The following is a 14,278-nucleotide window of genomic DNA, read 5'->3' as shown; positions in this document are numbered from 1 at the left end:
GTGTGTGTGTGTGTGTGTGTGTGTGTGTGTGTGTGTGAGAGAGAGAGAGAGAGAGAGAGAGAGAGAGATCTGATTGCTTGATATTGTTGCTCTTCCTATAGGGTAGCAAATCCCTTCAGCTCCTTCAGTCTTTTCCCTAATTCAGACATTGGTTCCCTTGATCAGTCCAATGGTTGGCTGCAAGCTTCCACATCTGTGTTGTGTTGGTTGGTGAGTCTCTGGCCAAGCCTCTCAGGACACACACACACACACACACACACACACACACACACACACACACACACACACATATACATATGTGTGTATATATACACCTATATACATACATATACATGTATACATATATACATACATGTGTGTATGTATATCTATCTATCTATCTATCTATCTATCTATCTATCTATCTATCTATCTATATCTATCTATATCAGGCTTCTGTTAGCAAACACTTCTTGGCATCAACAATAGTGTCTCGGTTTGGTGGCTCTATATGGGATGGATCTCCAGGTGAGGCTGTCTCTGAATGGCATTTCCTTTAGTTTCTGCTCCACTCTTTGTCCCTGTATTTCCTTTAAACAAGAGCAAATCTGGGTTAAGATTTTGAGAAGGGTAGATGGCTCCATCCCTCAACCAGAGGCTGTGCCTAACTTCTGGATCTGGTCTCTACAGGTTCTCTCTCCCCTTCATTGGGTATATCAGCTAATGGCACCCCAGTTGGGTTCTGGGAGCCTGTTGCTTTCATCTCATCTGGGACTTTCTGTTGTCTATTCCCAGTTCCCCATCTCCCATTTCTACCCATCTTTATTTAATTTCATGACACTATGTATTTCTCCACTGTCTCCTCCCACACCAGATCCTGTCCCTATTTTTCTCTTTCCATTCTCTCTTCCTCCCAAGACCTGCCACCCTTTACCTCTTCTGATTATTTTGTTCCCCCTTCTAAGAAGTACTGAGGCACCCATACTTTGTTGTATCTTGGGTATTGTATTCTGAGCTTTCTTCCTAATACATACTTATCAGTAAGTGCATACCATGTGTGTTCTTTTGTGACTGGATTATCACTCGGGATGATAGCTTCTAGTTCCATCTATTTGCCTAAAAATTTTATGAAGTCATTATTTTAATGACTGAGTAGTACTCCATTGTGTAAATTGACCACATTTTCTGTATCCATTTCTCTGTTGAGGGATATATGTGTAATTTCCAGCTTCTGACTATTGTAAATAAGGCTGCTATGAACATAGTAGAGCATGTGTCCTTGTTATATGTTGGAGCATCTTTTGGTATATGGTCAGGAGAGGTATAGCATGGCTAATTCTTATTGATCACCTTTAATTACTCTCTTTTAATTTTGAGCTTGACTAATCACATCAATTGAAAATATTGAATATTAAAGAAATTGTCTTTAGTCTGTTAATTATGTTTCTAGAAATCACTTTAGCGTTGACTCTCATGATGATGTCACCCCACATAGCAATAATAGAATTGCCTCGATTCGAAATACAATAATATTAATCATGTCATGTGCTTTCTATGATTTTTTGCTTCACAAAACAATCTTTGCAGATTTGAAGCAACAATAGTCTCAATTTATATGCAGGGGAAGGAGGCTGAGCACAAGTGGTCATGGAGTGCCTCCCCCGTCTCTCGGTCTTTTTTGCTGTTACACCTGTTAAGGTATTTGTACCCACTTTCACATTTTTCCTCTTTCATATTTACTTTGAAACTAGGCTAATTTGCTGACAGTCACTTCCTGCTTCAATAAATTGACACATTTCGCTTTCCCTATCACATGAAGGTTTTGAATCAAGTTAGAGCTTATAAAATGGTTGTGTGTTGAGACATGAGCCCCATAAATATAAATCTTAGTGATATTGCTTCACTTACTTCTAATATCTCTTGTGCATGCTTTTCAACTTCATAGTGTATAAAATTTCATATCTAGTCAGTCAACATGGAGGTTACTGAGTGTCTTAGGGTTTCATTGCTGTGAAGAGACACTGTGATTATGGTAACTCTCATAAGGGAAAACATTGAGTTGGGACTGGTGCATACTTTCAGAGATTTAGTCCATTATTATCATGGTGGGAAATATGGCAGCATGCAGCAGACAGCGTGATGGAGAAAGAACTGAGAGTTTTACATCCTGATCTGTGGGCAGCAGGATCAACTGTGTGCTACACTGGGTGTAGCTTGAGCATATGAAACTGCAAAGACTTTCCCCACACTTTCAGTGTCACTCTTCCTTCAACAAGGCCACATTTCCTAATGGTGGCAAGCATTCAAACACATGAGTCTGATGGGGTCATTCCTATTCAAACTACCACACTAGGCGCTGTCCCCATGGGCTTCTGAGTAGTGAGAGGAAGGGGCCCTATGCTATGGGTGGGATATGGTTGGTCCCCTGAAATTTCATAAGCTGAATGCTTGCTCCCAATTTTAGCATTTGTAAGAAACAGTGAGGAATAGTGGGGTACAATGAGGGTACAGATGCAACCTTAGAAGGGAATAGTGCCTATCTTGAGGGAATGGGTTAAGTCTTCCAGAAGTCAGTTGATTCTCATTAGAATCAATTGTTATCCCCTCTCTAATCACTTGTTTTTCTACTTTATCCTTTTCCATATGATCCACCCCCACGTCTCTAGTGAAATCAAGTCATGTGTTTCTGTCCACCATACTTTCACTAGAACCCAATACTTTTGAACCTCAGGGATTGTGCATTATAGACATCTATTTTCTTGGGGGTGGCAATATGGCTCAACTTTTGAAAGTGCTTGCTGCCAAGCTCGGTGACTTAAGTTCAGTCCTTAGATCTCACATAGTAGAAGGAGATAAGCAACTCCTACAAGTTGTTTTCTGACCTCTATATATACGATACCCCCACAGATATTCATGCACACACACACATACACACACACACAGGAAATAAAGTTAAAAATGTAAATATACTTATGCCTTTATTATAAAGTGCTCATTCTTAATCTTCAAGTATTTTGTTACATTAACCAAACTAGACTACACCACACAGTCATCTGCATCTTTTAACTACTCTCACAGAAAATACTGGGCCAGGCAATCTAGGAACCAAGAAAATACTCCTTTTTATGCCTCATTTTACTTAAATCCTCGGTATTTTTTGCTATTGAGATAAATTTGAATATGTTTCATTCTTTTTGTGAAAAATCTTTAAAAGGTTTAAGGTATAGGGGAACTGCAGAAAATTGGATGTTAATACTTGGTATACCCTTGAAACTTGCTCTCATATGACCATATAGAGAAACGTTCTTTTTAAGGTACCTGAGAATAAATAGCTGTGAAAACTTTCTGAGATCAAGAGGCAGCTTCCAGATTCTGAAGAACACAATTGATGAGTGTTTGCTACCAGCACAGGATGTGTGACCTTGACCACAGCCCTTTCCTTCTTCAACTCTGGTTGAATGAAACTGGTATGTGTGTGTGTTTAATATTTTTGCCAAATAAGGTACAGGAAAGTACTTAGGTCATCAAAGAATTTTGGCAACAACTGGAAAATTTTAGCCTTTTAAATGCTAATTTTTGAATGTATCATGATTTACTTTAAAAATGAAGGTTATGCTTGGGGAACTCTTTTATTCTATCATGGTAAGTTTAGCATGAAAGTAATTTTACATTAAATATCATCGAGTAAAACAGAACCTCTCATAGCTTTAGTACCTGCTGTATCATATGAGGGCACTCTACAAAGTTTATGTTAGAAAGAGATGTTTCTAAAGATTGTTTTCGGGATTCTGACTTATGATTTAAGGAAACTAAGTACATTTGCTATTTGATACAGTAACGTCTACCTTCCAATCACTTTTTTTGATGTCTGAGTAGTTAGAAAGTGTTCTGAATGAAAAGTATCCCCTGAAAAGTAACAGCAGATTGATGTAAAGTATCTAGTGCTTAGTTTATTGACCTAAATCATAAAAGATTTTCTGATTTTGTAAACTCTCTTTGAGCTCTGTATGAATTCATTGCCCTCAATTTGAACTTGTACTTGCAAAGGGTTATTAGAATGACATTTTTTAACCAAACCAAACCAAAATAAGAGCTTGATATGCACATCTATGGTGAGATTTAATGCAATAGACTTGTTAAAGGTGAGTCACCTTCATTAAGCATATTGATCTTTTTAAGTCTCACATTTTCTCCCTTCGAACTCTGGCTACTAATAAACATTTCAAATTGTCCATTCCTTGACCTATTGTGCCTGAGAAAGGAAGATAGTTTGAGAAACATTCTAATCTAGTTGAATTCTGTTATTTCCCATAATAAGATCTATCTCTGGCTCCAAGGAAGTGTCTGTGAACTTAAAATGAACCATATTTAATTTTGTGGGCAACGAAGAAGATACAAACCCACACAAGGAAATACACATTAACTTCCAGAAGCCTGATTTCCTTCAGACTTTTTGCTAAGCTTGGCAGTAACCAGCTATGGCCTCCAAAATACAGCATGAATTAAATTCAGTTAAAAACAGATATACAGAAAACCAGTGGCAAACTACTAATTTGTACCAAGAACTATAACTGACTAGGCCATATGTATATATTTGGTTAACACATATGAACTTTACTAAAGAGAAATATTCTCATAGAAAAATATTGCTTGCAGTTTGGGTGATGAGTTTGGCATTAGAAAGACAAATTGAGTTGGTTAACCTTGAGGGTTAGGGCAATAAATTAAACAAACATGCTGGAGGCATCTCTGCTGAGGACAGACAGTGAGCAGGCTCTGTGTTCCTAAATGAAGCCTCACATCAGGGACACACATAACCTCTGCACATGGGCTAACTGGGATGATCGTCTCATTTTATAACTTACAGCTTGGTGGCTTCTTACACCTTCCTTATTCGATGACCTCACCTTCTGTAAAATCTTGTTCTGCTCTGTTTAATTCTTTTTATAGATGCTGAATTGTGGTAGAAAATCCAATCTTCTTTATTTCCTGGTTTTTGGAGTGCATCTCAGTGTCATCCCACCCCCTCCAAGCCACTCAAACTTCAAATTGAAAATTCACTGCCTTACCTTCTCTCAGAAAGGACAGATGTCTGCAGAAATGTTCTTGTCCCATAAAAAGAACTCAGTGGCCAACTTTATGGACTGTTTAACTTCTGGGAGAAAGGTGAAGTCTTATTGTCCCATCTTTCTCTAGATGGCCTCCAAATGTGACAATTACTGACAGACAAGACTTCAGATAGAAGGACTGTTCGAAGATGAAAATGCCAATTTCAACTCAGTGACTGCTTCCAAGATGTCATTAATTTCTCCATATTTCCTACAAATGCTACCTGAAGTCACTCTGCAGTTTTACCTGCTCCCATTCTTTCTATGTAAAAAAAAATATTAAGAAAGAAAAACAAAGTTTTATCAAGTTACTGCAATGAGCCACTGAAATTTGAATAATGCAGAGAAAGTGTCTGGCAGATACACAGACATGCTGACTGTTCAGGAGTCAAAGACCTACCTGCCAGGAATCACAACAAGGACAGAGACATAATTCAGTCTGTAAGAGATGCATTACTCAATGAATTTCTCTTCGGCCCATATGGAATACATTAAAATTTAGACAAAAACCATAAATGTAGATGTCTAATTTCAATACTATGTAGGAAATAGGTGCTAGATTGATCATAGAGACACAATTATAAATTTTTGTTCTTGTGGAAAGTACAGCCTAGTAGGAGAGTTGGTCGAGATTCAAATTATCACACAAGCTAATGTGTAATTTTAAGGGATCTATGCTACCAAGGGTACCTTGTAGGGAGGGAGATCAAGAAAAGCTGACTCTGAGATAGAAAGAAATAAGCTGAGACATGGGAAACCAGTGGCAGTGAGTCACCTGAGCCAGAATGAAAAGCTAACAGTGTGTGCAAGCTTAGGAGGCAAGGGGGTGTCAGTTACTCAAGGGATGACATGATATGAATAGAGCTGGAGGCTGGGACCTTAGTATATAATAGATGGGATTCATAAAATTTAGCCAAGGATATAATGCAGGTGCTTTATAGAAGCAGTCTTTACTGGAGGAGAGAAAGGTTTCACAGGACACCTGTTTCAGTAAAGCAAAACTGCCCTGAGTACTTGTTAACCGTAAGAGGCTCACTTTGGTTCTTCATGTGGTCCTTAGGCAAAGTTAACAAAATCTTCCTTTTATTTATTTTTTCTTAAAACATGGGGTTGGGAAATCAGTTTCTTTTCTGGCAGTGTAATGGAGAAAACTAAATACAATGGTAGATCAGTTGCAACCAATGAATAGTCCAATGTCAATCATCTGAGACACAGCTGATGGATCTTTACCATACACTCTCCTCTCAGTTCAATCCCTGCCACTCTCGTACCCTTCCACAATGATTGCTTTAGAGATGGGGATCTGACTATCTTTTCTGAGCTGGTGTTAAGCCCCTAGACTCCTATGATCACCCTTATGATCACTCTTATGATCAGTACTCTGCGTGACTACAGCTACAGGCTGTATGCCCTGCTGAATCTGGATCAGTTTTGTGCTCCTAAACTGGAAATAGAAACATGATCAGGAGGTTCTGTCTCCCCTTGTCACTTAGACTAATTTAATGCCAGCACAAGGGAAGCCGTGTCTGCCAACAACTGCTACTAACCACTGTGGTCACACTAAAGTGCTGTAGGGAAGATCTTACAGTGGCAGAAGACTCAGTTGTCTGATGTTAGGACTGAATGAGACAAGTAGGGGTCCAAAACAGGGATAAGTACTGTTACTCACTTGGCATATTACCTTTTAAACCATTTAAAAGATCCATTCATATTTGTGTGTTAATTTCCTAAACAATAATACAAATTATATCAAGACTCTTCTCTTATGTACAATACAATGAACTCTCTCAGTCTTCCTTTCTACTTATGTATACCCATGTATATAATTACACATGAGGGCTGGAGTGATGGCTCAGTGGTTAAGAGCACTTAATGCTCTTGCAGCTCTTGCAGAGAATCTGTGTTCAGCTTCTAATACCTGCATGGAATCTCACAACCATTATTAACTCCAGTTCCAGGGGACCCAATGTCTTGTCTGAAGTCCTTAGGCACCAGGCATACATTTGTTACATATACATACATGCAAGTGTAACACTCATACATACAAAATAAATGTCTAACACTTAAAAAACATTTGTTTATTTAAAAATAGTTTAGCCAGATTTTGTAAATTTGTTTATCTTTAGTAAAATGTAGTAAACAGGAAAATAGAAATGGTGTATTATCTCAAAACTCACATTGTCTTATTGGTCTATAAAAAGCATTCATATATGCAAATAGATCCATTTTTATCTCCTGTACAAAGCTCAATCCAAGTAGATAAAAATCTCCACATAAAATCAGGTACTCTGAACCTAATAGAAGAGGAAGCAGGGAAGAGCTTAGAACACATAGGCACAGGAGATAATTTCCTGAACAGAACACCAATGGTTTATGCTCTAAGATCAAGAATTGACAAATGGGACCTCATGAAATTACAAAGCTTCTGTATGGCAAAAAACACTGTTAATAAAACAAAATTTCAAGCTACAGATTGGAAAAAAAATCTTTACCAGTTCTACACTCGATAGAGGGTTAATATATAATATGTACAATGAACTCAAGTAGACTCCAGAGAATCGAATAACCCTATTAAAATGGGGTACAGAGCTAAACAAAGAATCCTAAACTGAGGAATACCAAATGGCTGAGAAGCACATAAAGAAATGCTCAACATTCCTAGTCATCAGGGAAATGCAAATCCAAACAACTCTGAGATTCCACCTCATACCAGTCAGAGTGGCTAAGATCAAAAACTCAGGTGACAGCAGATGCTGACAAGGATGTGGAGAAAAAGGAACACTCCTCCACTGTTGGTGGAATTACAAGCTGGTACAACCACTCTGAAAATCAGTCTGGTGGTTCTTCAGAAAATTGGACATAGTACTACCTGAGAACCCAGCTATACCACTCCTGGGCATATACCCAAAACATGCTTCAATATATAACAAGGGCAATGCTCCATTATGTTCATAGCTGCCTTATTTATAATATCCAGAAACTGGTAAGAATCCAGGTGTCTTTCAACAGAGGAATGGATATAGAAATTGTGGTACATTTACACAATGGAATACTACTCAGTCATTAAAAACAATGACTTCATGAAATTCCTAGGTAAATAGATGGAACTAGAATCTATCATCCTGAGTGAGGTAACCCAGTCACAAAAGAACACACATCATAAATACTCACTGATAAGCAGATACTAGCCCAAAAGCTTGGAATACCTAAGAAACAATTCACTGACCTTATGAAGCTCAAAAAAAAAGAAGTCTAGAATGTGGATGCTTCAGTCCTTCTTAGAAGGGAGAACAACACACTCACAGTAGAAAATACAGGAAGAAATAGAGGAGCAGGAATTTGAGAAAATATCATCCAGAGTCTGCCGTGCATGGGGATCCATCCCATATATAACCACCAAACCCAAGCACTATTGCTGATGTTAAAAAGTGCTTAGTGGCAGGAGCCTGATATGGCTGTTTCCAGAAGCTCAGTCATAGCCATACTGATACAGTATAAGGAAACTTGCAGCTAACTATTGGGATGAACAGGGAGACCCCAATGAAAGAGCTAAAGAAAGGACTGAGGGAGTTGATAGGTTTTGCAACCTCATGGGAAGAACAACATTATCAACCAACTAAACCTTCTAGAACTCCCAGGGATTAAAACACCAAACAATGAGTACACATGGAGAGACCCATGGCTCCAGTTGCATATGTATCAGAGAGTAGTATTGTTTGACATCAATGGGAGGAAAGCCCTTTGGTCCAGTGAAGGCTCATTTTGTCAGTCAAGGTGCTGTGGTAGGAGCGGGTGGTTGGGAGAGGGAGCACCTTTATGGAAGCAATGGAAGGTGGAGGGAAGATGGGAGTTGGAGGAGAGGGGATAACATTTGAAATGTAAATACAGAGACTATCCACTGAAAATGAAAAAAAAACATTTATATATGCAGTTAAAAAAATACAGACTTAAGCATAGGGACTCAAAAAAATTTATAATTTAATAACTTTAGCTTTAGTTTCTCTTCTCAAATTGAACTGCCTTCATAAAGATAGTTCTGTCTTTTTAATGTATATGTATATGCACATGTAGATGTAAGTTATGTATATATATTATATGTATGTATGTATATATGTATGTATGTATGTATGTATATGTGTGCGTGTGCGTGTGCGTGTGCGTGTGCGTGTGCGTGTGTGTGTGTGTGTGTGTGTGTGTGTGTGTTTGAGGGACCACACTGGAGAAATCACATGTGGCTTATACACAGCAAATGTGGTCCATACTGACCTGTACCCACTGCTTATTTATCTTCACAAAGTATCCGAGGATTATTCAGTAACACAAGAAGCAATGGTTGTACAGTGTCTACATGTATGAGTTCTGGTTCTGCATGTACTGCATTTAATCATTAGCTCTGTTGCTTAATAGTTCCATGAATTTTCAGTTATCCATTTAACTTATAAGTACTCCAGTGTCTCTGTTCCCTTCCCCATGTGTGTGTGTGTGTGTGTGTGTGTGTGTGTGTGTGTGATGCACACACGTATGAAGGCCAGAATTTGGCATTGGGTGTCTTCTTCCATTGGCCTTCACCTGATTTTTGCACAAACTCACTAAACCGTCTCATCTAAACTGGCTGGTCAGTAAGCCCCAGGGCCTGCATGTCTCTGTGTTCTAGTTCTGGGATTTCAGAGGCTCGCCACATGCCTGCCTTTTACATGACTGCTAGGCACCCAAATCTACAAAGTCAATTCCCTGCTTTATATCTTCCATCTAGACACAATATTCTAAAACATTATGCAAAGCATTAATTTATTTCATAGGCAAGTATTTTTATTTTCAAAACATCTTCTAATCTGATATTATATCTTATTATTTAATATTTTCTAAAAATATATGATCCAGATTTCTTTAGTTGCCTCAAAAATGTCATTTATTTCATTGAGTTTTGTTCAAATTATGCTTCAGATATAACTCATTGCACTTGGTTGCAACACATCATTATTTTATATTTTTTTCTGTAATAGTTTATCTTCTCTACCTTCCATTTCTCATTAGCTTCTTTCCATAATGACACACATTTTGGAGTTGGCTAAGTGTTTCCACATTGGTGTTGTCTAATGTCTGTTTCTGTTTCCAATCTTTCATATAGTTAGAGCTAGAGTCCCCAAATATAACATCTCCTGAAAGTCCTCATTCTTCTAACCACTACACTGTATTCCTCGGAGTGGGTGCATCACTGTTTATGCACTTGTTCTTTGGGGAATCGTCAGGTAAGTGCTGTGAGCAGGTGTCTTTGAGCTCCTGTGTATTACTGGAAGTAGAAACTCTATCAAATTGTACAGGATTGGTAAGTCTGGAGTTTGTTATTCTCTTCTCAACAAGTTCCTCCTCCTTTTCTAAATCATGGATGGCTGGAGGACAAGAAAGGTGAATTAACTTGGGAGAACTCAAATGCCTGAATGTGAAACCTAGGAGACAAAGCCGAAATTCACAAATCAAGTACATACAAACTGATAGAAAATGAAGGGCTAAACTGCTGTGCTTATGATCCAAGCACATAGTGCAGTAAAAGAAGAGATACTGTAGATATCTACAGCAGCATTATTTTAGCCTACCTTCTTAAAATTGTGATTTTCACATGCTAGACAAATGTGCCTGTAAGTGTTTGTCAGCTTGACACAAACCAGAGATACCTGGAAAGAGAGAGGCTCAGTTAAAGAATTTCTTCCACTAACTGGCCTGTGGACAAGTCTATGTAGGACATTTTTTGATTACCAATTGATGTGAGTGGTCTTTGTTCACTGTGAGTAGTACCATGCTGCCTCCTCTGGGCAGAAGGTTCTGGGCTATATAATAAAAGTAGCAGAGAAGAGCACACCAACTGGATATCCAGTAACAATTGGTCAGTCCTCTAAACATATGTGCAGTATTTGATAGACTGTACAGGTTGTGACAATGTATTTAGGAATACACACACACACACATACACACACACACACACACAGACACACACATACACACAGGTGAGGCAGCGGGGGAGGAAGGTAGCCGAGCAATCCGTGGACACCAAGCCTCGAGGCAGTGCTCCTCCACAGTCTCTGCTTTAGCTTTTGCACCTGAGCTCCTACCCTGAATATTTGCCTTGGCCTCCCTCAGTGATGGACTGTAACATGAGAGTAGTAAGCTGAAATATCTCTCTTTTTCCTCAAGTTGCTTTGATCATGGTGTTTATTACAGCGAGAGAAAGCAAAGTAGAACACTGAGTAATTGGAAAGAGAGAGTAAGACAAGGAATAAATAGCCACTACCATAATTTCATTACTTAACCATAGTTTCTTTTATTAATATTTTGTTGCAGTGTTTTAATATAATATTATTTTCATAATTCTGTCATATTGAATACATAAAATGAAATTTTTACTTAATAGCATATTTTTCTCTTATTACTAAGATGTATCTATATATATAATATTTAATAAATACATAAAACACACACAGAGTTAACATATATTTAACTGTTATTATGAAGCATTTGTTTACTATTTACTATATATTCAGCATTATAAACATTTTCACCAATGTAATTATGGCTTAACAAACATTTATTAATTTTTTGGTTATTAAAATATGTTTGTGCCAGAGATAAAGCTTTTTCTCATTTTCAGTAGTTTCTTTATAAGTCAAGAAAGGAGAAGAAGGAGGAAGTAAGGAGACAAATAGAAGATGGTGGAGGATGAGGATGGAAGCTCAGTGTCCATGTGTGTAAGCATCCCTGCGTGCGTGGCTTACAAACAGATTTTTAGGCTCTACCTCCAGCTAATAGGACTGGACAAAGTCACCGAAATGACTTGGCATCCACACACATTTCTGATGTTAAGTGGTTTATGTTGTACACTTCAAAAAATGCCTAAGTTGCTTCTCTAGGTCCCAGTGAACCAGTAGGGGTTCATTTTCAATGTGGACATTGGTTGGGTCTTGGAATGAGCACCCCAGAACCAAGTAAGTCTGGTGCTGTTCACACTCCACTCTGGAGCCTTTACAGTTCTGGCTAGTGACTGTCCTTTTGCTCCTGAGGGGAAATCTTCACTTGGCTGTATTATTGCTTTGATGCTCCTCACAAGATGAGCATCTAGCAGTTATAATTCCTATAGGAACTGCTGCTATTTGCTCCACTGGGCAGCTTCTACTTGATTGGTCAAGATGATGTGAGTAAAATCATGTATGCTAAGTTGTACAGTGAGACTATCTAGGCTGGAGTGTGTGCTTTTGAGCAGGAAATGGCCTTTCTAAATTAAATCTTGTCTTTAACAAGGACTTCAAAGAATTATCTCACTTATTGAAGTTCATACCTATGTTCTCATAAAATAAAGAATGTAGAGGGAAGACTGAGTGCTTGTAGCCTTCCTCCACTTTTGATATCGTTGAGCACAGAACTTACCGACCTATGCAAAGGGGCTTTCAGGTTTCTCCAGGTGACTCTGTGAGTTATAAGTCAGGATGAACAGACCTAGCAATAGTCCAGTGCCAGCTATTTGCAGAATTAAAGTTCACGAATGGCAGCAGGTAATACACCATGAGAAATCTCCTGTGACTATAGTCATTTGGAAACTGAATGTTTTAAATTAATGTTGTCCAATAGATCTTTCAGGGGTGACAGTGTTCTGGAGTCTTTATATTCTGTGCAAAAGTAACTTTACATGTAGACATTTACTGCTTAAAATGTGGGTAAGCATGACCCCAAAATTAAAATTTTAGTTTAAACATAAGGAACTACATGTGGTTAGTAACTACCACCTTTCATAGTGGACTTTTTAAGCTGTTCAGTCGAGGTTCCCTGCAGCTTTAATGCATGAGAGACAAGATCAACTAGAGTATGTTTTAGCTGGAGAGATGATTCCGTCGTTATGAGTACAGACTGCTCTTATAGAGGAAGTGGGCTTGTATCCCAGGATCTGCATGGTGGCTATCAACTACTTCTGATTCCAGTTTCAGGGGAGCTGAACCCTCTTCTGACCTGTAAGTGCATCAACCATGTATATGGTACATACATGCACACATGCCACCCCACACCCACATATATATATATATATATATACATATATATATATACATATATACATATATATATGTCTATAAATACACACACTCAAAAAATCTTCATACACATAAAAAGTAAACAGATACTGAATTAAAATGCATGTGGTCTTATTTTCTGTGTACCTAGCTTCTTTCCATTCCCTAATTGTCTCCAATTATTGCCATTCATCATCTAAAAGATGGTTTTGATTTGCTCTTTAATTTTCTGTTTAATCATTCCTAATAAGATCGTTACTCCTTCTCCTTGTCTTAGTTAGGTTTCTGATCTGATTAAACACCATGACCAAAGCAACTTGGAGAGCAAAGGGTCTGCTTCAGCTTATAGGTTTGCAGCACAGTCTGTCACCAAGGGAAGCCAGGCACCATGTTAGAGGCTGGGGCTTATGCAAAGGTCATAGGAAAATGCTGCTTTCTGGCTTGCTCATCATGGCTTGCTCATCCCTACTTTCCAGCTGATATAAGAAGGCTCACCACCAGCTCAGGGATGCCACCACCCTCACTGAACTGAGCCCTCCCACATCAATTATTCACAGCCAATCCTATGGAGGCATTTCTTAATTTCCAAAATTATTTTAGGTAATGTCAAGTTGATATAAAACTAGTCAGAACATCTCCTAGGACCACTTCAGAATTTTTATGCCTATTTATTTCTTTAGGTTGAAAATACATACTAACCAAAGAGGATAGTTCATTAAGCCACGTTCTTGTTCTGATTTACTGGTGACTGCAGTAGACCTGAAATTTTCTTTCCTTTTTTTGCCATGTAAGATTACTGCATGTTTTAAGTTATCTTTATACAATAAATATAAATGTAAATGTTCAAAAAAATAGATGATGATTTATTGCTTCAGGGTATTTGATTACACTGTGAATACTGAGATTTTGTTACTTAATGAAAAAAAAACTGTTTCTGGTTTGTGTTGTGGTTCAGTCTTTAGCAGTAGCCCTTAATTCCTCTGGCTGGAATACAAACATCCCCTTAGTACTCACCTTTACTCCTGAATAATGAAGGTAAAATTAGTTCGTAGGAGGAAGCAGCTGTGTTTGAAAGTAACATCTAATTGAGTGCCAGACAAAGTTCTGACAGAATAGCATATGCCCAACTTTCATTAGAAG

This window comes from Micromys minutus (genome assembly GCF_963924665.1).
Source record: "Micromys minutus genome assembly, chromosome: 8".
NCBI lineage: Eukaryota > Metazoa > Chordata > Mammalia > Rodentia > Muridae > Micromys > Micromys minutus.
Note: the sequence above shows the minus strand (reverse complement) of the source record.